The sequence below is a fragment of the Bidens hawaiensis genome, unplaced genomic scaffold (genome assembly GCF_021521415.1).
Source record: "Bidens hawaiensis isolate Kalapana, Puna unplaced genomic scaffold, B.hawaiensis_p1.1 tig00000864_1, whole genome shotgun sequence".
Lineage (NCBI taxonomy): Eukaryota > Viridiplantae > Streptophyta > Magnoliopsida > Asterales > Asteraceae > Bidens > Bidens hawaiensis.
In genome coordinates, this window is record NW_027491050.1 from 2,054,115 (window position 1) to 2,079,944 (window position 25,830).

Genomic DNA, 25,830 nt, shown 5'->3' on the forward strand with positions numbered 1-25,830 from the left:
GAGAACGTCACCTTTGACGTTCGACAGTCACTTAAACACCCCAAATCTGCTGATGACTCCTTGTACTTCATCGATACCATCATGGAACATGTTGGGGAGTTTTTCAGTGAGATCTGTGGAGGATCTGCCTCCGACACTCAGATTCTCGATAGGGATATTCCGGAGGTTGAGATAGTTGCGATGACCAGTTGGTCAACGGATGATGACACCGAGTCACATGCTCCTGAGTCTGAAGTGTCTGCTGGGATCGTACGAGACGATCCGATGGACCGACCTTCTGTCGAGAGTCCCCCTGCTTCCTTAAAGCTTAAGGTTTGCCCACCTATCTGGAGTACGCGTTTTTGGACGAGGAGAGGAAGTTTCCGGTTATTATTGCATCTACGTTGACGGAGGTCGAGAAAGAGAAGTTGTTGAGGGTGCTGAGGGAGAACAAGGAGGCCATTGCATGGAAGATTATTGACATTAAGGGTATCAATCCTTCGTTCTGCACTCATAAAATCCTCAAGGGGATAATTTCAGGACTGTCGTTCAGCCGCAGCGACGGCTTAATCCGAAGATGCAAGAGGTGGTGAAGAAGGAGATTATCAAACTCCTTGATGCGGGGATCATTTTCCCCATTTCTGATAGTTCATGGGTCAGTCCAGTCCAAGTGATTCCTAAAAAGGGTGGCATGACTGTCGTCACTGTAGGTTCCCTGGATGGATCACACGAGATATCTCGATCTACTCAGGTGCGGAATCCCTGCGTAGATCGTTACGAGTATAGAACACGAATCACACGAACACACGAACCGAACACATGTTATATAATAACTCAAACACGTGATACGATATCACTATTACAGACACACGTTACAGCTCTCGTAACAACTCGAACAAACTAACACGAACAACTGATTGGAACTTCTCTCAAACCAAGCCGTAACATAGGTATATAAATACACGAAAACTTCGCCTGGCATATTCAGGCGAAGTTGTCCATAACTTCGCTTGACTAACAAGTTCGCCTAAACAGCGAACTTGTCAGTAACTTCGCTTAAGACATATATAAAACATAATTAACATTACAGACTCGATTACAGACACTAGACTATGAACTACTGACATTATGCACCAACAGACTCCCCCTTGGCAGTAGCTTCATGTCTTGATCTTCAAGCACGTGTCTTGTAACCTTCAATCTCTTTGTCTTCATGCATGTACTCCTTCTCTCACACATACCGTGACTACTCGCTGATATTTCCTCGCTTCGTCTTTCCAAGCAGGAATATAAAATATCTTCTTTTCATTTAACACCTGCAGATCAGCTTTCGATAAATTAACAAGATGCATCGGATCATACACTCTTAGCACTTCTTGTTCGTCTTAGTTTTCCATCACGGCTTCAGCAGTCTGACAATCAACATACCACCATTTAAGGTTCTTTAACACATCCTTGGGCATTGTCTTCATCGGCACATCTTTAAGACACCGAATCAGTTTGTACTTCATTACCATCCAAGGCTTGCCATCTGCTCTCATTCCCCTTTCTTTATCTTCCACTAGCTTTCCCTTCTGTGGCTTTAATAACTCAAACTTCTTTTCTTTAATACTTTCTTTCCACACGATCTTCCCAATAACTCTGGCCATGTTGTCGTCACTTCTATTAATCAACCCCAATCTAGCCAAATCCTTCACCTCACATTCAGGCAGTGTATTGAGAGATCTCAACGTCCTCTTAAAGTATTGGATCCCATCATATCTTTTCACCACGAACACTTTTAACTGTTCATCATATAGCCAACAGATAATTCCTTTCTTTGATTCAGCATAGCCTTTGATATTATAACTTTTCTTAAACATGGTTGGAACAGCAGGCTTCTTAGTTTTGATAAACCAATGAGCATAGCCTTCCTTCCATCTAGGCTGCTCCTCCCATTCAGTCTCATCGATTACTGTCTCATTACTCATATCTGCTTTCTCCACACCTGGAATGTCATGCTCCACATTCTCTTCTACTATTTCACCTTCTTCAACATCTTCTTCAATCACAATCTGTGCGCCAATCTTCTCAATCTCCTCAATTGGCAGCACATCATCATCAAACAACACATCATCACTAAACATATCATCATCTAATTCTTTCAAAGCATCAATCACATCATCTCCCATTTCTTCATCATCAACCATCACCACCTCATCACCACCAAAACTGCCAGCCGCACCTGCAGACTCCCCCGGAGCTGTGGAAGTCCCAAGAGCTTGAGTAGTTCTTTGCAACTCACCACCTGCACCTTTCGATGCATTGGGATCATCGTCTCTATCATTTCTCTTCTTTGTCCTTAACTCGTCGCCTTTACAGCCTGTCTCCCCCTGAGATGCCAAGAACTCCTTCATAGCATCTATAATTCTCCCATGTTCAACCAGGTGGGACGACTGTAGTTGATTTTCTGCTACTAGGCGTTGAATAGCCTGGGTCTGGACAAGATTCACCCTTGATTGTTCTGCCACGACCCGCTCAAGTGCAGCTATTCTCTCCGAGTCTGAGAGGGTTGCATCGAAATCAAACCTCATGTGAGATGTGTCTTGAGTATACTCAGCAGGGATTTCGAATGAAACCGGGACATCAGAAGCAGCTGTGGACGTAACCGCAGGTGGTATCGTGACCGACAACCCTGCAGTTGCAACGACTGTGGACTCTACAAATTGTGCAACCACCTCTGAAGGAGTAAGCGTTGGAGGTGGTAAAGACACAATCTCCGGAGTCGTCCTCTGGAAAGTAGTAGATGGAATGCCGAAAGCTGATGATGTAGCCACCACGGGAACATCCGCGGCGCTTAAACTTGTGACCTGTAGTGATGTAGGAACAATCGACATACCTGACAGTGCGGGCGGAGCGAAACGTACAACTCTTGAAGTCTCTCCAGCTCCCATACCTGCACCTGTCCTTTCCCGTCTTGAACGTCTAATCAACTTGTGAATATCCTCTTCTTCTTCTGACTCACTATCATCAGCTGTCCTCTTTCTCTTTCCGAACGTCCTCTCTTGAGTCACCAACATCCTTCTCGCCTCATCCATAACATCATCAAGATCTGAGTCAGCCACCGTCGTAGCTGCCCGAGTAATACGCACAGTCGAGACACGTTCAACTGGGATCTGAACATTCTCCTCTGGATCCACCCGATCCATATCGAAGAATCCTTGACCTCCGAATTCTGCATCAAGGTCCACTTCCTCCTCCAGTGACACAACAGGAGCAGCAGGTATAGCTTGAGATGCTCCTGCCTGTTGTGGTGCCGGGTCTCTGAACTCATCCCCACGAGCTGGCACATACCCCGGGCTTATTACGTACCCAAAGAGTGGAGTATGCCTTGGACGCAGTTCAGGCTTGCTCCTCGCACTGGATGTTCGGCATTGAGCGATGATACGTTTGCTCACACTCTCCACGTATCGTATTGGACGTCGTTGAGGCAACGTGGGAGCAACATGATTCAAGATCATCTGAATGAATCTTGGATACATGATGAACCTCTCACGGGCCATCGCTCTTCTCTGTCTATCGATCTCGTAAAAGACCATCTGACTAAAGCTATAACGTTTGTTATAAGTCAGAGCAGTCATTGCTGACTGCATGGTCGCACCCATACCATCAGTGCCCGCCTTCCTCCCAGACATGCCGACAATCATTACGTGCATGAGGAAGCGCCACTGATCAAGTAGGAAACCCTTCCTCCGTTGTGTATCGCCCAACGGACCAGAATAGGCCATTCGTAGAAATGCTCCATCGTGGAACGGAGCAACAAACTCTGTAGGGTCATCCCTAGTCTCCTCTCCAAAACGTAAAGCCACCCGTATTTGTTTAGAAGAGAACTGAACTTCTTGATCGTTGACGGTTGCTCGCATAACCGGGGGCTCAACGCGGCAATCGTATTCCACTGTCTGCCAAAAATCCTCAATATTGGGTAAGGAAATCGGCAGAGTCGTAGTGATTGCATGGAATATCCTCGAGCGAAGGAGGAAAGTGATTATCTCGCGGTAATCTTCAACTCCGTTCGCTTCCGGGTCTAAGGTGATATACATATTGTGACCCGGGAAGAATTGTCTCTGATTATCTCCGTCATCTCCTCCAGCACCTCCAGCACCTGCTACTGCAGCCATATCTTCAACAAACGAACCAAGTTAGATAAACGTTAAGGCATAACACAAGTTCGCTTGTTACCATGAGCGAAGTTGTGATAAAATCTTTATAGGCGAAGTTAAAGGTGGGGCGAAGTTGGGAACAACTTCGCTTCATCTTTAAGTTCGTCTAATAACTAATAAGTAAAAAGGTCCAGGCGAAGTTAATGTTAACTTCGCCTCAACACAACATCGCCTCAGGCGAAGTTAAGCATCAGGCGAAGTTACGGATAACTTCGCTAAACCTATAAGTTCGCCTGAATCTGAAACGGCAACAGTAAGATCGATTCAACTCCGGAAAATCTGGTGTTTCGGTCAATTTTGACGATTGAGGAGTCTAAAACACATGATATTAAAGCAATCTGGACGATCAGTTTGTTCATGACCACGTAAAGACAAGTTTTGAAATAGGGTTCAAACATCCGACGGTCGGAGGTCCATAACCGGGTCAAAACGACCACTGATTAACATCGGAGAGCAATGATTATACGATATAATGACACCACGAACCTTGAATCGTAACGGAAACTGAGAAAAAGAACAAGGAATCGGAATAAACGACAAGTTCGCCGGAAAACTGGATAAGTTCGCCGATAAATACGAAGGATAAGTTCGCTGAGTTTGAAAATACTGAACGAATGACCTTAAGTATTCTTTATATAGGGGCGGAGTTACACAGGCGAAGTTACGGTTAACTTCGCCTAGGCGAAGTTATTCACAAGTTCGCCTGTTTAACAACTTCGCCTATATTTACAAATCAAACCTTATAATTTGAACATTTTTCAATTAATTTTTAAAACTTCCCTTTAAGAATTAAATGACACGATCAAGTCCAAGTAACCAGATGTAAAAGCATACAACTACATAAAAAGAAAACTTTTAACAATTTAAAGTTTAAGGGATCAAATTTCAGTCTTTACAAGGGACTACTACGTTTTAGAAAAGATCCGAACAGGAATCATACTAATTACGTGACTGTCACATAGATCCGTGTTTAGCTGTATTATGACATAAAGAAACAGGTTGTAGGCAGGTAAATAACTTAAAATGGTTTTCATCATTTCTGTGATACGAGTTAGGTTCAATTATGCCTCAAAATTTAAGTGGGCAACAACTCAGAGATTATGATGCCTCCTATCTATTCTCAAAGCGTATTTGGCTTTCCCCAAGTCACCCCGAATTGACCTCGACCCATTGTGTCTGATTAAGTTTGTAAGTACTCTTCATCTGATTCCCGTTCTCTTTCTTACTCCATGATTGAGAAGTCTTGACATTTTCAGCTATAGAATGTTTCAATAACTCCTAATTTTTAATTAATTTTTTTTTTATGATAAACATTTACATAGACTTCAGAGTAGTAAACAACTGCAAGTCCCGAATCTGGATCACTGCAGTTTCTTCACACACTATCTTTGCGGGAATCAGAACACTTACGGGATCGTGTATGACTGGGTAATCGTTTTTCTGCCTATCATTCGGAAAGATATATATGAAGACATGCAAAACTCGTAAGGAGTTTCCACGTAAAATCGAGTAGATTTAGTTTGTATCACATCTACTTTTACGCACCATAAAAAGCTACCATGACATACAATGAATGTCCTAAAGTCTTTTAAGCCTAATAACTTCACTAGTTAAGCACACAGAATCAGTATATCTATCATTTTCCAAGGTTGGATCAATTTTATGTTAAACATAGCAAACAAACTTCTTACGAAGTAGTAGACTTGAAAAATAATTTCATTTCCCTTTAAAAAATTTTAACATTAATCGCCCCGACCAAAACAAAGTCTTCAGGTAAACAGCTATCCCGAAGATCCAATGGATCAGCTGGACCGACCACATACTAGTATGTGTCCTTCTAACTAAGTATGATCGACTAATTTTAAGCGAAAGAATGAAAACTCATCATAAACCGCCCCGGTCACTTTCAGTCATCTGGTTAATGGCTATCCTCAAATTCTACAAGTAGAAAATGAGGACCAAACATATCCTAAGACATGTCCTTCAAACTGAGGTAACCGACATAATTTTAAGCGATAATGACGTTTTTTTTTTAACTCGAACACAAAAAGCATGGTTACTCGGGATTGATCATCCCATTCAGCTCAATAAGGTTTTGAAATCTTGTTTTGTCAAACGCTTTAGTATAAAGATCAGCGAAATTATCAAGCGTATCCACCTTTTCAAGCACAATCAGTTTCTTCTCAGCACAATCCCGTATAAAATGATGACGTATGTCAATATGTTTAGTTTTACTGTGCTTCACGGGATTGTTAGTTACTGAGATAGCAGCTGTGTTATCAATGCAAATAGGAGTAAGTAAGAAATTCAGACCATAGTCGCGCAACTGTTGTTGAATCCAAAGAACCTGGGAGCAGCAGTTGGATGCTGCCATGTATTCTGCTTCACAGGTTGAAATTGCGACTGAAGTCTGCTTCTTGCATTGCCACGACACCAATCTGCCACCAAGAAACTGACATCCGCCAGTTGTTGACTTCCGACTCTGATTGCACCCTCCATAATCGGAATCTGTGTAAGCGACCAACTCCAAGTCTCCTCCTTTTGCGTGCCACAACCCCAGCTTCGGTTTGCCTTTGAGATACCGCAAGATCCTCTTCACACCCTTCATGTGAGATTCCTTTGGGTTTGCCTCAAAACGAGCACAAAGACAAACTGCAAACATAATATCAGGCCTAGAAGCAGTTAAGTACATTAAAGAACCTATAATAGCCCGATACTGAGTTGGGTCCACATCTGCGTCATTGTCAGAATCAGCACCCAATTTATGGTTGACGCAGATTGGAGTATCGAATGGAGTGCTGTCCTCCATCTTGAAGCGTTTGAGCACATCATGGACATACTTGGTCTGATGAATGAACAACCCTTCCTTCTTCTGATCAACCTGCAATCCTAAAAAGAAAGTTAGTTCACCCATAGCACTCATTTCAAACCTTTTCTTCATGACGGCCTCAAAATCTTGACACATGGAGACATTTGATGCAGCAAAAATAATGTCATCCACGTAGACTTGCACTAGCAGGAAGTCGCTTCCGTGTCTCTTCACAAACAGTGTGCTATCAATCTGACCTCTTTCAAACCCATTTTCAAGCAACTAATCTGATAAAGTTGAGTACCAGGCACGAGGTGCCTGATGTAGTCCATACAACGCCTTGCTTAATTTGTACACATGGTCTGGAAAGTCTGGGTCAGGAAAACCCGGAGGTTGCTCAACATACACAACCTCATCAACTTTCCCATTTAGGAATGCACTCTTTACGTCCAACTGAAAAACCTTCATCTTTTTATAAGCAGCAAATGCCAAAAACAATCTAATGGCTTCCAATCTTGCCACAGGAGCGAACACTTCATTATAATCAATCCCCTCTTGTTGATTAAAACCTTTAACGACTAGCCTCGCCTTGTTTCTTATAATAATCCCTTTCTCATCTCTCTTGCACTTAAACACCCATTTTGTGCCTATCGCATGCACATTCTTTGGTTTTTCAACCAAAATCCAAACTTCCATTTTCTTGAACTGAGCCAACTCTTCTTGCATGGCTTCGACCCAAGAGCTGTCCTTGAGAGCCATTTGATAATTCTTCGGTTCAATCTGGCTGATAAAGCAGGTGTACAAGCATTCGTTGATTATGCCTGTCTCCTTAATGCTTGTGTAAACACAGGTGTGCTCATTCAAGCTACGTCTTGTTTGTACACCGGAGGACACATCACCAATCACATTCTCCAAAGGGTGATCTTTATGAATTCTCGTGGTCGGAACAGAACCGACATGCAGATTGTCTTCCAAGTTAGAAGAGAGCTCGTCAATGATTGTTTCTTGCTGAGAGTGAAACGGATTGAAAAATTCTTCTTCAGTCGAGGCAGCAGGGGTATCGATAGCATTTGATGAGGAAGGTTGACATTTATCGATCAGCTGTCTTTGCAATAGATTTTCTTCCTCATCAAGGATCATCTTCGTAGCAACTCTCTCTTCTTCTTCAGCAATATCCAAATACGGTATGTTAAAAGACTTAAAAAGTTTAACATAGTCGAAAAACTCAGCAGGTCCGTTGCTTGGTTTTGGCGGTTGGTAACTTGTGATATCGGTGTTACACACCACCTCAACCTTGCTGGTCGATGTATTAAAGACACGTCTGTTGGGTGTCCCAACAACATAACCGACTAAGATTCCTTCATCGGCTACTTCACCAAATTTAGAATTTGTCTTTAAAATCGAACAAGGGGACCCGAATGGTTCAAGACCACTCAAGTTGGGCTTCCTCCCATGCATAAGCTCATAGCACGTTTTATTAAGTCGTTTAACCGTCAAGACTCTACTGAGGATATAGCAGGCTGTAGCAACAGCTTCAGCCCAGAACACCACAGGAAGCTTTGAATCAGCCAGCATAGTTCTGGCTCCTTCAATTAATGTTCTGTTCTTCCTTTCAGCCACTCCATTCTGTTGCGGTGTATACGGAGCGCTGTATTGGTGTTCGATCCCTTTCTGAAGGCAGAAGATCTCCATCTCAAAATTCTTGAACTCCGTTCCATTGTCACTCCTGATGAACTTAACCCTTTTATCCATAACGTTCTCAACTTTGGTAATCAAATTCTTCACCATCTGAGCCGTTTCATCTTTTGATTTCAGGAAATATACCCACGAATATCATGAGTAATCATCAGTGATCACCAAGCAATAAGAAGTACCTCCCAGACTTTTTGCATTCACGGGACCGAAGAGATCCATGTGAAGCAATTCTAGGGTACTGACAATTGAATTGACTTTCTTGGTGAGATGGGATTTCTTGTGCTGCTTTCCCTTCTTGCACGGTAGACATTTGTCTTCAAAATTGAAACTTTTCAAGGGAACGCCCAGCACAAGTCCATTCTTGACAATGTGGTTCATCTTCCGAAGATGAATGTGCCCCATTCTCCTATGCCACAATTCGGACTCCGATTCGCTCGCTTTTGTCATAAGGCATGATTCTTCCGTGGCCATTTCAGTCGACCTCATATCCATAATATACGTATTTCTTTCACGTGGAGCCTTCATCACAATCCACTCCTCTGGTATCTGAAAACCAGGTTGCAACACAATCGCCTCATTCTTTGTAAAATGAACGGTGTACTCCTTATCACAGATCTGCGACACACTCAGCAGATTGTGCTTCAATTCTTCCACAAAGTTAACTTTCTCCAATGTCATCTTTCCGTTCGACACCGTTCCCATTCCTGTAATCTTGCCTCCACTTTCACCGGCAAAGCTCACTCTCCCTCCTTGAACATGTTTCAAATCGTGTAACAAATATCTGTTACCCGTCATGTGCCGGGAACAGCCGCTATCCACAACCCAAAGATTGTTGGCAGCCCTGTTCAACTGTTCCTGCACAATAAAGCAAAAGATTAGAATTTAGGGACCCAAGACCAATTGGTCTTGGATCTATACATCCCAAACTTTGGCTTTCCAAAGTTAGTCTCTGGATAATTCCTGTAAGTCCTATTAGGATATCTCCTTGAAGATTGATTGTGAGGCCTTCCAAACCTTTGTGAATTGAAAGAATTATAGCTTGTGGTTTGGTTTTTAGCAGTGTAAAACTGAGATTTGTTTCTATGAAAACCTGAATTAGTCACATTTTTGAATTTTGAATGGTTTTCATTTTTAGCAGCATGATAATTACTATTAGGCTTATTCTCAGTTTTAGTAGGCCTTACACCTCTGAATCGCTGCTTCAGAGGGCAATCTGCAACTAGGTGCCCTAATTGATTACACCTAAAACAACACCTATGCTCAACCTTTTTATCAACCGGTGTTTTAGATGTCGAGGCTTTATTACCGCCCGTTCGTCTCACATATGGTGGGACGTACGGGTTTAGTGGAGTACTCTTTTTATTCGTCTTATCTTTCTCTCCACCATTGGGTAATACCACCTCCTCTTTTGCCTTACCAGACTCGGATGACTTATCCGAATCCGATGAGACTGGACTTGGATCAGAAATTTTAACACTTGAAACAGGCGAACTTGTTTCGCCTCCACTAACATTTGGTTCTTTACAAGTTACTTTAACTGGTACTGTCTGAGCAACCTCAAAGTCAACAGATTTCTGAACACTAGGGTTAAAAGTGTAATTGTGATTATAAGGTGGTGGAACCTCATGATAACCGATTCCTCCTCTCTTAGCAGAGGAACCTTGATCACTAACAAGGTGATCAAGAATAGTAGAGGAATTTCTGAACTGCTCTAGTTTTCTATTCAGTTCCACCACTTTTACCTGGTGATCAGCAATCTGTTTTTCTCTATCAGCAATTAGTTTGGTTTTTTCTTCCAAAACTTCATAGCTTAAATCAATCACTTCAATTTTTTCAGCAAGTTTTGTTTTTAGACTTTTAACATCTTTTTTACAGGCTTTTATTTTGACTTTATAGCTATTTTCTCTTGCTTTTGTAAAATGATGATCTTCTTTTAGGGTTTTAAATTCAGCATCCAACCTAACATACTGATCGGTTATAGTTGCTAATTGCTCAGACAAGTTTTCACATTTAGAACATGTAGGTTTAGAACATACCTCGGAGAGCTGGTCTTTAACATCTGTCATAAAAGCTTTTTCTTCTCCGGTAACCTTCTCATTTCCTTCAGTTTCAACCTTCGCCAAATTGGCCTGTTCGAAAGTTTCTTCAGAATGCAAGTTCCAGTTGTATTCACCATCTCCTCTGGAAATCATTGTACTATAATCTTTAGAACCCCCACTTTGCTGTGTAGACCTGCCCTCACTTCGTTCCACACGCTCATTCCTGCATTCCTTTGCAAAGTGACCGTTTTGCTGACAATTGTAGCATCTTACCTTCGTCTTGTCAAACCCTGGCCTTCCACCGACAAACTTCCTTCCGGTCTTTATCATAAACCGATTCACTCTTCTCACGATCATGGCCATCTGCCATTGTAGATCCATTTCTTCCAGATCATCAGCATCAATCTGGTCATAGTCTTCATCCAACACAGCTGGATCAACAATCTTCCCTTGAATGTAGTTCTCACAGGAAGCAATAAAAGAAGCATAGAGACCAAAATGCTCTTCAGCAGACTTGACACTCATAGGCATCTTGGAGTAGTTGTTGCTGGGAATACTTGGAGAGTAACTACTCTTGCTTACCTGGGGTTGAGAACCACTCGATCCACCTGCTACATAGCAAACATCACCATTTGTGTTGACTGACACATGACCCTCATGTGATGAGTTTGCGCCCGACTCTCCCTTCGAGTAGTAGGCAGCAGATTCAGTCTTCGATCCTGAGCTAGTGTTGACTTTAGCTCCATACATACCTGGATCTTGAACCTGATCCATAGGTGTCTCTTTTCTGACCATGTTAAGCTCAAAGGTTTTGAGCTTGTTGACTGCCGTTTCTAGATCATATGTGGGAAAGTCTTTGTCTTCCCTCATCAGCACAGTGTACATCTCCCATTTTGGTGGGAGAGCATCTAGAAGCTTCTCAACTATTTCTTCTTCTCGGTAGGAAATTGAATAGTTGCTCAATTCAGTCATCAGATGGTAATATCGAGTGATAATATCATCTAAAGATTCATTCTTCAAATACTTGAAGACTGAGAACTGGGTTTTGAGCAATTTTATCTTTGAAGCACGGATTCCTACATTCCCTTCAAATCTGTTCTCAAGAGCTTCCCAAAGCTCTCTTGCTGACGTATACTTTCTAAACGTATGAAGGATCTCTTGTGGAAGAGCCATAGTAATAGCAGCATGAGCCTTGCTCTCGGCCTCATACATCTTTTTCTCTTCTTCTTCCATTTTGCTATACTTTTTGATTTGATCACGACCTTCATACTCCATAACTGGTGGAATATAACCATCCTAGATGCATACCCACATCTTAGCATCCTGGTATTTGACGTATTGTATGAACCGATCCTTCCATGCAACGAAATCGGTTCCCTTCAGCAACCTTGGGGCCTTAGTAGCTGACCTTGCTTCTACTTCCATCTTTACTAACTCAGAGATGTTAATTGACGACATCTTTCTCGAAAACAAAGAAACCCGAAAAAAATCAAAAAAATATCTGAAAAGTACTGTAGGCGAAGTTACGGATAACTTCGCTTAAGCCTTAACTTCGCCGCTGATTAACTTCGCTGAAGAACTTTGCAGATGATTAACTTCGCTTAAGGTAAGCGAACTTAGGAGGTAGGCGGAGTTGTAGAGAACTTCGCTGAGTTAGGTGAACTTGAGAAGGCAGGCGAAGTTGTGGATAACTTCGCTTAACCTTATATCTTCGCCGAAACCCTACGTATCCTGACGACAACTTCGCCTGATGAACACGGACGTTTTTGCAGATCTAAAATCTGGATTTTACGAGGTTTTTGACGGTGCAAAGGCTTGAATACGATGGTAGGAGGTAAGATTGACTCAAAAACACAGAAAACACGTCCCGCGAATAGTCGAAACGGGACGATTTCTACACCCGCGTGAATATCCCGAACCACACAATCGAGCAAACGCTCTGATACCAATTGTAGGTTCCCTAGATGGATCGCACGAGATATCTCGATCTACTCAGGTGCGGAATCCCTGCGTAGATCGTTACGAGTATAGAACACGAATCACACGAACACACGAACCGAACACACGTTATATAATAACTCAAACACGTGATACGATATCACTATTACAGACACACATTACAGCTCTCGTAACAACTCGAACAAACTAACACGAACAACTGATTGGAACTTCTCTCAAACCAAGCCGTAACCTAGGTATATAAATACACGCCAGGCGAAGTTGTCCATAACTTCGCTTGACTAACAAGTTCGCCTAAACAGCGAACTTGTCAGTAACTTCGCTTAAGACATATATAAAACATAATTAACATTACAGACTCGATTACAGACACTAGACTATGAACTACTGACATTATGCACCAACAGTCACCAATGAGAGGAACAAGCTCATTCCCACTAGGACTGTGACTGGTTGGAGAGTCTGCATTGATTACCGCAGATTGAATGATGCCACGAGGAAAGACCACTTTCCTTTACCTTTCATTGATCAGATGCTGGAGCGCTTGGCAGGTCAGCAGTATTACTGCTCTTGGATGGTTTCTCCGGGTACTTTCAGATTCCGATTGCTCCCGATGACCAGGAGAAAACCACGTTTACCTGCCCGTACGGAACGTTTGCCTATAGACGTATGCTGTTCGGACTGTGTAATGCTCCAGTCACATTTCAGAGGTGCATGGTGGCTATATTTCATGACTTATCGAGGACTCCATGGAGGTGTTCATGGACGATTTTTCTGTGTTTAGGAGCTCTTTTGATCATTGTCTCTCCAACCTTGAGAGGATGATGGCCCGATGCGTTGACACCAACCTAGTCCTTAACTGGGAGAAGTGTCACTTCATGGTATACGAGGGCATCGTTTTGGGGCATCGTATTTCGAGTGCGGGGATAGAGGTTGACTGAGTGAAGGTCAAGACCATTTCTAATCTTCCCCCACCCACTTCTGAGGGATCCATCCGGAGTTTCTTGGGTCACGCTAGGTTCTACCGTCGGTTCATTAAAGATTTTTCTAAAATCGCGAGACCCATGACCAAACTTCTGGAGAAGGATGCCCCGCTTGTGTTTTCTGAGCAGTGTATCGAGGATTTTGATCTTTTAAAAGACAAACTCGTTAACACCCCGATTATGATTGCTCCCGACTGGTCGCTTCCTTTTGAGTTGATGTGTGATGTGAGCGACTTCGCAGTCGGAGCGGTCTTGGACAGCGGAAGGATAAACACTTCCATCCAATTTACTATGCTAGTCGGATCTTGAATGGTGCACAGGAGAGTTACACCACCACCGAGAAAGAGCTTTTAGCTGTTGTGTTTGCATTAGATAAATTCAGGTCCTATTTAGTTCTGTCCAAGGCGATTATGTGCACGGATCATTATGCTATTCATTATCTCTTCAGCAAAAGGATTCTAAGCCTCGTCTTATCCGATGGATCTTGTTGCTTCAAGAGTTTGACATTGAAATCCGTGATAAAAAAAGGGGCTGAGAATGTGGTGGCCGATCATCTTTCGCGTTTTGAGGGAGCTGAGTTAGGAGAGCCGGGGGTCAGGATTAATGACCGATTCCCGATATAGAGTCTCATGTTTGTTACAGCTCAGGATGAGGGTTTTCCATGGTTTTCCGACTTCGCGAGCTATCTTGCGGACGGGTACTACCCGAAGATGCCTTACCAGCAAAAGAAGAAATTCTTTGCTGATGTCAAGTTTTACCTTTGGGACGACCCGTATCTCTTTCGTATAGGTGCTGACCAGTTGATCAGGAGGTGTGTTGATGTTATAGAGGGATGGCAGATTCTGAGCCAATGCCATGTATGACCGACAGGAGGTCACCACGGTGCGAGTTTGACAGCGAAGAAGGTCTTTGATTGTGGTTTTTATTGGCCTTCGATTTTTAAGGATGTGCACGCGTTCGTTAGGATTTGTGATCGTTGTCGGCGTGTCGGCAACATCTCGTCACGAAATGAAATGCCCCAAAATGCTATTCAGGTTTGTAAGGTCTTCGATGTGTGGGGCATTGATTTCATGGGACCGTTTCCATCTTCGCGTGGGAACAAGTACATACTCGTGGCTGTGTATTATGTTTCAAAATGGGTTGAGGCCAAGGCCTTACCCACGAATGATGCCCGAGTTGGTGTCCCGAAGCCGTTGATCAGTGATAGAGGTACTCACTTATGCAATGTGCAGATGGAGAAGGCATTGCGACGCTTTGGGGTCACCCATCGGCTTGCAACCGCCTACCACCCACAGACTAGTGGGCAGGTGGAAGTGAGTAATCGGGGGATCAAATGTATTCTTGAGAAAATGGTTGGTTCGAATCGTCAGGATTGGTCCGAAAAGTTGGATGATGAGTTGTGGGCCTTCCGTATAGCCTACAAAACTCCGACCGGTTCCATACCGTTTCGGATGATTTATGGGAAGGCCTGCCACCTGCCTGTTGATTTGGAGCACCGTGATTCATGGGCCCTACAGAGGGTCAATCTTGATATGTTCTCCGTGGAAAGCACTCGTTTCCACCAGTTGCATGAGTTAGAGGAGCTGAGAGATCACGCCTACGCGTAGTCGTTTAGGTATAAGGAGCGAACGAAGGAACTGCACGATAGAAAGTCGAAGGGGAACAAGCAGTTCAAGTGTGGGGATTTGGTCTTATTGCATAATTCCCGGTTGAGGTTATTCTCGGGAAAGTTGAAATCCTGATGGTCTGGATTGTTCACGGTCACTGAGGTTTTCCCGTATGGCACTGTTGAGATAGAGGATAAAAGCGGGAAATTTAAGGTGAACAGTCATAGACTGAAGCACTACATTGGTGAGCCGATGGCTGATCAAAATGTCGAGGTATTCTACTTTGACTCGCTCTCCGAGACGTAGACGTGCTAGATGCATCACTCGGGAGACTTCCCGAGTTGTATAGTTTGTATCTCTGTTATTTGTTTGTGCTATCTGTTTTATACGTTTTTGTCTATTTCAGGATGTTTCAAAATGAAACCGCTCGTACTCAATCTCCATTCGAGTCGGTCGATTTAAGGGGTGTTCTAGTCTTAACATGAAAAAAAAATTAAAAATAATAAAAAAAAATTATAAAAACCAAAAACACAAAAATACGTTTATTTCTTTATGTTTTTGTTTTCTGTTTTATACGCCGCTACATGCGCGAGCGAGTTTGAGTTTTTGTAGGTCATATTTTGCGCATGGTAGCTACGATGGCGTTTTGGAACAGGTTCTCCCGAGGTTGCGGCCGCGAATGAAATGCTATACGGTCGCTTGGTTACTACTCAGCTACTTAAGATTCTGCACACAAACCAGGGGAGTAACCCGTTCTTTGTTTATTCTTGTGTATTATATTTTTATTTTTTTTTATTTTATTTCTTTTCTTTGTTCTCATCAAGGACGATTTCGTTCTAAGTGTGGGGATGGGATTTATTTTACTTAGTTGTAGACAAATTTTGAAAAAAAAAACTAAAAAATTGAAAAAATTGAAAATAATTGTCCCTTGAAACTTGTCTCTACGTTAAACAGGAAATGATATTATTACCGAGTAGTGTTTGTTTCATAACTTCTTGGTGTTGTCAAAATATATTTATAATAAATAAGAACAGTGCCCATTAGACCCGTACGTAGTGTATTGTAACCGAACGGTTTAGACTCAGTGTTCGATGTGTTGGAAGGCTCAGCCTCCAAGAATGAAAGGGCGGTTTGGATGTTGACTTAACTATAGAAAATGGGATGAAAGGTCGGGTCATACTCAAGCCTTATGTTTAGTTTGATCGTAAAAATTAAAAATTTTATAAAAATTGGAATAGACTAATCATACGATGCTTGGGTAGGTTTAACATTAAGGTATGCCAAAGTAGCCTGTGATATAAACATAAACTTCATACTTCTAATTTTAGTGTTTAACGCTTCATAGGCGAATGGTTTTATAACCTTAAATCCTGTATTGATGGGATGCTCTGGGTTCGGACACATGGGTCTTTACGCGATATATCATCTGGGTATTCACATCTCCTAAGTGGATTTATGAATATTAAAAGAGCTCAAAAAGCAAACCCGCAGTTTATCTGCCAAACATAAGTCATTAAACATGATAACCTCGTACTTCAAAGTACAAATACACTACTGACTTGCTCATCCACGCTGTTAGTCATATGGGGTCCCCTTGCCCGCGCCCTATTAACATTAAGAAACGGGCGACAAGGGACACGTCATATGTAAGCTACAGATGAATTTGTGCATACTCACCCATGGAGATGGACTTTGGGGTATTGCTTGATAACGGCGGTATGTCATGTAGTGGGGAACACTTACTAGTTAGTTACTTAAACATACATTAATCATATCTAATGGCTGCTAGGTAGACCTTAATGCTTAAGCTTAGTTGGATAAACAATACCCTTGATTATCTTTAGCTATTCTTATAAATTGTGCAACATGTTTTGATCAACTAGATATAAGGTTTAAGTCAAATTGGGGTGGCTCAGGTCTGGTATGGTTCTTAATTGTGACATTTGAGCCAAAACAAGGTATACCTCAGTACGTATTTACCGATTAAGCAAATAAACGCCTTTTGCGTAACAAACGAACAATTAACCGAACGGGTCGGGTTATGACCCAGATATCTCTGGGGGGCCATCAATAAGTGATATACGTTTAATTCAAGCTAAAACATTAGAAATATGGCCTTAGATTGATAGCAAACAAGTTAAACGAAAATATGCTCGTTTAACTACCCGCTATAGATTTAAATGCGAAAGATAGTTACAAACCAAGCATTGTATCATCCTTTAAGCCGAAAAAGACCTACCAAACACTTATTTGAAATGTTTTAAGCAATCCGTGAAAATATTTTTGATTTTTACAAACGTATAGTATGTTTTTATAATTTTACACAAAACTAGCCGAAAAGCATTCGTTTTCGCGCTGTTTAACGCACCCGATAAGTTTTTCGCGCCAAAAACCAAACCCGAACTAAATTTGGACCGGTCTTTTTGTATTTGGGCTTGAGAAATCAGAAACTTGGGCCAAAATGGGCCCAAAAAGGGGCCCATGGACTCCGGCCGCAGCCGCCACCCCACCCCCCTTCATTTTCTTTTCACATATAAACTAGATTCAAGCCATTTTCAACCTCATTTCTTGAAAATTCTGAACACAACTTTTGCTCCAGCCAGAAAACCTTCAAACCCTAAGGTAAGGAGCTTAAATAAGTAGCTTTTATACTTGTTTAAACTTGTTTAATACCATAAAAATATGTCTTGATTACTAAAAATCATTCCTAACCGTGTAAAAATCCTAAAAATGGTCCATAAACATGTTTTGATCATACACATGGTAAGGAACCTGTTTTAATAATTTTTTTGGCCATAAACACAGATTAAAGGGTTGAAACGACGTTTTTACGGTTCAAAAGTTCGTTTTTGTGTACTAGCCGAAACCCTAAGTTAAGGGCTGTTATGTTGATGAAAAATTGCTTGGTTTGTGATATAGGACTTGTACCTAGATTTCTTAGAAGCACAAGAACCTGAAAACTTGATTAAAAAGTAGGAAACGAGCAAAACCCGCTAAGGTAATGCCGAAACACTCGCTTACGGGCTATTTAGGTTAAGGTTGTGATGTGCATATTTTTAGGACTTGAAATTTTGACAGGGATGTCAGGGACCATGTCAATGAGTCCCTGTTCAAATTTGGTAATTTTTCGACCATCCGAGAATATTTGGCGAATTTATTACCGAATTGGGATGTTTATTTGGGAAAAATAGCTAAAATACATCAAAAATTATGAAAATTTTCTGAGAACTCAGATTTGATGTGTTTTGATCACATATGAATTTTGGGATCATTTGGAGAAGTTTAAAGGTATTTTGTTTATATGCGTTCGTGTGAATTTTTATAGCCGAATTTGGGCCGAAAAGAATATCGCACGAAATTTTTACAATTTGAAATTGATACAGGTTGATTTGGGACATGATTTGAGCATTCAGGAATTTTTATGGAATTTTTGGAAATTGTTTGGGGTAAACGGACGATTTTCAGGCGAAATATAGCTGATAAAATGAATTTTTATAAATTAATAAATCAGTAATTAATTCCAGAATTTTTATAAAAATCTACATATTTTAATTGATAAGTGGTTAAATTTTCATAATTTAATGATTAACGGTTAAATAATTATGCTAATTTGAATATTAAACAAATTCAGTTTTTATAAAAACCGGCAAGTTCGCGACTAACGAACCTGCGGGAATATCAAAACACCAAGAGTGATCAAAAATCATATTTTTGGACTAATTAAGTGAAAATGAACTTTTCTATGAGAAACCTAGACAATCCGGGTGGATTGTGCGCGTTTCTTCTCAAATCAAACTAACTAAACGGAAACGGGCCCCGTGGCTAATCCGGGACCCTAATAGGTGATCCTTCTTTATAACTTAATCATTTTGTTAACCAATACATTTACCCAAGCTTATTTCCCCATAACTGTTTTCTGAACGCGTAAACGAACAACTTGGCCCAGCTGGGAAAACGGGAATCTGAGCCAAGTTCGGTTTTAAGTACTAGACATTGAACAACATCACAACCTAAGCCTATTGCCACTTTCTGGGCGTTCCAGCTACACCCAGATTAGTTATACAGCCCAGTTTAGTATCGAGATTATAATAATATTAAAATATTAATATTATTATAATATTGATTATAGGAACTACTGATAGCGGACCGAACAAACCACGAGCTGATACAGTACTGATTATCTACTAAACCGTGAGTTTCATGACCCCATTTTTAAACTGTTTTACGAACTTTTGGGGTGAAAAGCATGTTTGATTACATATACATACCTGAAACATGTATTGATCTGAATTATCTAAGTGCTAACTCACGAAAGTCCCCACGATCACAGTGATTAACTTCGAGCTGGTGGCTTGTGAATAGTACTATTGGTTTGACAAACCCAAACGGAATCGGCCTGGTTTCCGTGTCACATAGCGCCGTTTGCACATGACCATATTTATACAAATAGGCTATGTAGTGTTAGACATTGCTACCGGGGCATGTTGTGGGCGGAAAGGGGCCACAGTGGTTGATGGAGCGTGGGAAATGGATGCACGTAGCACATACAGTCAAGGCTTCACTGTAGCTTAGCATAATTACATCATTTACATACATACATACTTATTTCATGATTACAAGTGTTGACTTGTGAATACTCATTACTGATTTCTTGAAACTCGTGAAACTCACCAACTCTAGTAGTTGACCCGTTTTAAACTGCTTTTCAGGTGTACCTAAATCAGAATGATTTGTTGATCTGTTACTTGCTCAAGGTGTGTGGTTGATGCTATGTGAATAGAAGCAGGGGTGTTAATAGTAAGAATGTATAGTTAACGAACTTGTTTTGTTTGTATCACCTAGACTGTAAAACAATGATAGAACAAAGAAATGTAATATATTGCAAATTAGTTTGTAATGTTTCTTTATAAACAATGTGTTGATACCAGAGGTGTCTGTTACATTCCCGTTTTACGCTTCCGCATTGTGCTAGTCGGGGTGTGACATTAATTGTGGGTCCCACTTAGTCATTCAAACTGATAATATTGTCACGCCTTACTTGCCTCGGTAAGTATTAGGGGCATGGGTTTAAGCGGACCGCAATACCGGCAATCGGCCTAATCTAGCTTATTAGGTGAAAGTTGAAAAGTGGACGGAAATATTCGGGTAAAGGGTCACTTGTTCTAATACTTAAAAAAAATAAAATAATAATAATAATAAAAATAAAATAATAATAATAATAAAAATAAATAAATAAATAAAACCAAGAGTTGCTGGTTGAAGTCGGTTATGATCATGTGTAGAATTCTTTTTCAGGGACGAAAAAATCTTAAATGTGGGGATGTTTGATGTGTTGTAATACATACTTATTTTCCGCACCTTTTATCTAAGTTTTTATGTTATATTTAATGTATTTTATCTAGTTTTTACATTGTTTTGGTTATCTTGTAGGTTACGAGTTAAAGGATGAAAAACCGGACTTCTCGAGGAGCTTACGGGCCTTGTACGCATACGATTTCAAGAAACAACTCAAAGCCCGGCTCATATACATATTGGACAAGCCCAGGCCCTTCTTTTATATTGTAATAACAAACATAAAAAAACCCTAGCCCCCCATTGATATTTCCGATCGGACATAGGCCAAAGGAAAAAGAAGAAAAGTTTTGCTAGGGTTCTTGAGTTGTGGAGGCTAAGGAAGAAGAAGAAGGCAAGAACAAAGGCTAGGGACGTTTTTCCATCAGCTATTGCAGCCAAGTGCAGCCAAGAAACATTACATATCCTTTCTTTTAAACATTGTTCATCAACTTTATTTTCTTGTTCAATTGCTAAGTAATTTTGCATTTGCTTGAAAGATTGAAGTGTTTATGATTTGTATTGATTGTTGAATGATTGAATTGATGATTGGAATGAGTTATATAACATTTTTATTAAGTATTAGCTGCTGTCCAAAAATTATGTTAGGCTAAACTTGTCGGTTCTACCTAGGAAAGATGAATATTGTTAGTGTTTGATGAGTTTTATGGATTGTTTGATTGATAGACTTGAATTGTTATTGTAAAGTTTGATTTAGAAATGAAATAGGTTGTGTTTGATGGCTAGAAATTTTACTAATTCATTGTTTAAACCCCTTGCATTGGTTAATTAGTTTTGTATTGATTGATCGGTGCTTGTTTGATTCTAGACTTTGTGTTTAGGGTTTGTTTGCGGTAGGTACAACCGTAGGGTTTTGTTGCGTGATTTATTGGTTAAAGTACAGTGGTTAGACGCCTTCTAAGAGACCGAAAGGTGAGAAGAAGTTAGGGTTGTCTCATTACCATTGCATGCTAGAATAGAATTGCGCAAGAGCGAGTTCGTTTCTTGTCCGGTTTAGGTGTTTTGAGTGACTAGTTGATCTATTTGGTTTAAATTAAATTGTTCCTCTATCCTTGGTTATGTAGTATGCATTACCATTAGGTTCGAGTGTTGGTGAGACTTAGAGGTGAGTCAACATTAGAACACGTTAACAATTGCTTTCCGGTTTGGTCGTTTTAGCCGATTAAGAGTAGTTAAGGTTTGTTGAGTGAGACCGATAGGCAATCTAGTGAGCCTGAGCGAACCTTAGTCGTGTCATCTTTAGGAACCGGTGTCTTGATATCATCTAATCCATTTGCTTGTTAGACCTACAATTTGATTCAAACCTAGGTAGACGTTTTTCTCCATCCAAAGTCAACACGGTCAGTTTTCCGTTAAGTTTTCTATTTTTGGTAACTTTTGTCAGTCAGTCCAGTTAGTCCAGTTAAATTATTAAAAATCAAAATCAATTAAATATTATTCTTGGGTAGGTCTTGTCTAGGGTTAGTGATCAGTAGCATTTATACGTGTCCTTGTGTTCGATACTCGGACTTCCTAGGTCTATGCTACTTACGATCGGTACACTTGCCGGTTGTTTGTGGTTAGGATTTTCGTTTTAAATTTAAAGCTTAGTTGTGAGGGTCATTCATTATTATAGACATATCCGACGCACATCACCTCCCAATCTCCCGAATCATCCATGTTATCATCCATTCAAGAATCAAAGAGGCTATTCAAGATGCAGATGCTAGGCTAAACCATACGTGACCATCTCCGGGTGTAGGGTAAAGTTGTTTGTTGGATTACTAGTTATCTAAACCTGTCTTTTGGATTTTGTTTATGTGCTTGAAAGTGTTTTTGGGTAATCAATGAGATTTGAAGTTTATCAGTTATTGATTTTGGTCATCAACAATTAGGATTGAGTTCTTAGTGTCATTGGCTTAGTTATCTTTAACCATAATACTGAGTTGGTTCATCCTTACCTAAAATCAACAATTAATTAGATTATTGTATCACCGTGTCAATCCTTTGGATTAAGTTCTAACGATCAACATAGTCAAATATTTAGTCTTTTGGTCTAACTGATTCTAACAAAGATTATCATCCAATAGGTTTAATTATCCACCCAACTTACTTCAAAACCTTAAACCTGGAGATTGGTTACCCTTGTTTCATAATTGTTTACAAATCAAATTAATAGTCTTTTTGTTTAACACATCTTTTAAACCGCTTGACATCATTTGTCCGTTAGTATAATTGATCAATAAAAATTGAACTCGATCAGCACTTTCCACTGATTCCCTATGGATTCGACACCTTACTTGTCCTTGCTAGTAAAGGTATTTTATAAATGTTTTTGATTGACCTTTCAACATCGATCAATCATCCATTTGTTCTTTTCAAAATTTATAAAGATCCTTAATAAAATATTTTGATGAAAAGTTTGAAAAACTTTGCAGATTCAAGAGGTATTGGATTAATGCAAAACTTTACAATCACACTATATTTCAACAAAATGGTCTTCACTGAGCATACAAAGCTTTGATACCACTTGTCAGGACCGAGATTCCATGCAAAAAAATAGTTGACAATATTAAACACGAAATCAGTTTGCTAAGACCCACTAAAAATATCCGGCGGGATCAGATATAGTCAGAATGCTGGTGACGTAGTATAATTATAAGTAGTAGACATACGTGATTTACTCAAAAGCTTTCCAATATATATAAATATTCAATCAAGTACTACGGAAGCTTTTAGGGTTAAATGCATGGAACGTCTGGTGCGGATACCGAGAAAACTAAAATATTCTCTTAGCTCACTCTTTGTTTTCTTAATGGCGGCAGACGTATTTTGTGTACTAGGTTTGCATGGGTTGAGGTCTTAGTTTCTCATGTATCATTCATACCCCAATGATGCAACCTAGTATTCTTTATATAGGCCCATGAAAATTTCTTCTAGAAACCCTAATGATTACAAAATACAATAAGGTAAACATAAGTGTGTAACGCCCGTAAAATTTCGTTGAGAAAAAGAAAAGATGCTTAGGCATTGTATGATTCTATTTTCTATCGGGACTCGTCCTGAAGGTTCGGGGACCTCCTAGCCGTTCCCATAAGTCGGATTTCTTAACTTTCATCCAAGTGTCGCAACTCTCAACTTAGAAGGACCAGAATGTAACATTTTTATATAATAATCAAAAAAATAAATAAAAATAAAACCCTAACCCCCTTTTGCTTGGTCCGATCGGCGCCCCTCAAACTCCACCCCCTCCTCGTTTTGCGTGCAATCAGCCACTGTCCAGCCTCCTAAAGTTTAATTCTAGGTCGGTACTAAATGTCTACAACTCTTTTTCACCTTAATTCATCCTTATGGCTCATTTATTCGTCGTTAAACCGCTTGTTTTAGGCATACCGGGTGGCTGTCCAATTGGGCAGTTTCGGGGCTGTTTCGGCTAAGGTTTTTACACACAATCTTCCTAGGTATGTCCCATATAACATACTTTAAAATCATGTGCATTGGTGTTCGTTTGATTGGTCAACTAGTTGTAGATTGAAAACTAGTTTTCGGTTGTCTAGAATAGTGATTTGTTGCGTTTAACACAAGGGATGAAGTAAGTGTTGACCAATTCAGTTCAGAGAGCTTCAGTTAAATGTACGGGCTGATGGAAATTGATTTTTATAAGTATTGGGGCTGAATTGGTTGTCGGTTACTCAAACGGGTTGGTACAACGCGCATTCGCATTTAATGAATAGTTGGTGCGTTGTGCTTGCGAGTTACTGACCCATTTGACTCATGTAGCGTCGTGTGGACTTGTTGGCTGTGAATTTATCACATTGGGTCCACACGGGGCTGAGTTGGATGTTAATTGCCTAAACAATTCTTAAACGCGCGTGTTAGTATCATCTAGTGCTTCCGAGGGTAATTTGGGAATTTTTTGTTCTCGGGAGTAACTATGGGTCGTTTTGGTAAAGATAAGGCCCCGGGGGCTGTTTTAAATGAATTTGGCGAGGTCAAGGCGTTAGGTAGATCAAACCATATTAGAACGCCTCGTAGGATAAACGAGTCGATTCGGTACCGCTAGTAATTATTGTTCGTAATCCGGCATGCTTTTGAGTTGTGGGAGTACTTAAGGGTCCTCTAGCCCATTCTGATTGTGTGCCTTGTTTCAGGTGAGTTCACGATGCCCCTTTTTACTCTTTTCAAGTTTTGGGCCAGTATACACACCATATTTCAACTTTACCCGATTTTACTCGTTTAAACTAAACGGATGGTACTACTCGGCCCTGTGTGTGTTTGTGGGTTCATGAAAATATGTGTGAAGTATATTCTATGACTTAGGATATTTAAGACTCATTTATGGTCATATATACATATATTCCTTAGGGTTATATATATTACTTATGGCTTAGGCTCAAGGATATGGGCTTACTTGTATCAAAGCATGACTTGAGGTGATATTTACGTATGTATACGCTTGGGCTACTTTATGACCATAGGCTCACTTTCATTATGATATATTTGGAATGATATATATATATATATATATATATATACACGCATGTTTATACATGCGCTACTTTATGGCCAATAATTGGCGATGTTAATTAGTCGCTATCGACTAAGGATATTGTGTATGCCTACTTTGTGTTTGCATGCGGATGGATGGTGATCTTGGCCGGGCCAAACTATTCTACTCAGGTTCTTAAATCCTGTGGTGGGCCTTGAAAAGCCCGTAAGGGGGGAGGCTCATGTGGTATGATCACCATCGGATGGGATGTTACGTGTTTGGGTTGTACGTGTGCTCAACCCTGATGTTATTACTTGGATATTACATGTTTGGGTTGTACGTGTGCTCGACCCTGATGATATTACTTGGATGTTAAGTATGGGGATATAATTATATAGATAAATAAGTATGAGTACTTATTGTTTATTATGGCCTAACTGTCCAGATCCCATTTTTATATTTATACTCTTGGAATGATTTATTTAAATGTCAATTATATAAACCTGAACTCACTCAGCTCAAGCTGACTTTGTGTGTATGTTAGTGTGAGTTTCAGGTTTAGAGGAGGATGCTTACCGCTTGGACGTGCTCGAGACTACTTGGACGGTTGAAGGCATATCTAGTCGGAAAGTTTCATTGATGAACATTGTTCTTTTTAATTTTATTTAAATACATTTAGATTTGGTTTTGGGCACAACTCCCGGGTTTTGGGAAACTTGTTTGATCAATTATGACTTTTC